The sequence below is a fragment of the Chrysochloris asiatica genome, unplaced genomic scaffold (assembly GCF_000296735.1).
Source record: "Chrysochloris asiatica unplaced genomic scaffold, ChrAsi1.0 scaffold00184, whole genome shotgun sequence".
Classification (NCBI taxonomy): Eukaryota; Metazoa; Chordata; class Mammalia; order Afrosoricida; family Chrysochloridae; genus Chrysochloris; species Chrysochloris asiatica.
Window position 1 is genome coordinate 1,314,823 of NW_006408702.1, and position 987 is coordinate 1,315,809.

A 987-nucleotide genomic window follows, 5' to 3' on the forward strand; every position below is an offset into this window, starting at 1 on the left:
TGTCCACAGCTTGTCATGATCCACACAATCGAGAGCCAATAAGGCACAGGTGAACATCTTTTTGGTATTCTCTGCTTTCAGCCAAGATCCATCTGATGTCAGCAATGATATCCCTTGTTCCAAATCCTCTTCTGAATCTGGCTCAGTCATGTGAGCTAAGTACATTAGAAATCAGGGGATCCATTGTAAGCATTGCAGATATAAACTTGTGCTTGTGAGCTTCCCATTTTAAATCTTTAGGTTTCAAAGGGTTAGTGCATTACAGTATAGAAACCCCACAAACCTTAGGGATCAGTTTCTTACCAGGTGTATATGGTTATTGTTGTTGTTGTTGTTAGCTGGAAAATGAGCTAACTCTCCCTGCCTCCCCTTTAAAGAGAAAACACAAATAAATCAAGCACCAATGTATTTCTGCTTCCTATCCTATCATCAAATCTGTTCTTCAGATGATCTCTAAATTCAGGTGGGATATATTTAAGGTCATAGTTTGGATCTTGTGGACTAGTTTTCATTTTCTTCAGCTTCAGTTTGAATTGGCAGATGAGCAATTGATGGTCGGTTCCACAATCTGCCCCTGGCCTGGTTTTGGCTGATGACATGGAGCTTTTCCATCTTCTCTTTCCACAGATGTAGTCAATTTGATTTCTGTGTATTCCATCTGGTGAGGTCCACGTGTCTCTTGCTGTCTAAAGAAGGTATTTGAAATGAACAAATCATTGGTTTTGCAGAATTCTATCATGCATTCTCCAGCATCAATTCTACCACCAAGGCCATAGTTTCCAACTACTGATCCTTCCTCTTTGTTGCAATCTTTGCATTCCAATCTCTAGTATGCGTGATCAATTTCAGATTGAAGAAGTTGGTAGAATTCTTCTATTTCATCCTCACTAGCTTTAGAGTTTGGTGCATAAATTTGAATAATAGTGGTATTAACTAGGCTTCCCTGTAGGCGCATGGATAGTATGCTATCACAGACAGTGTTGTACC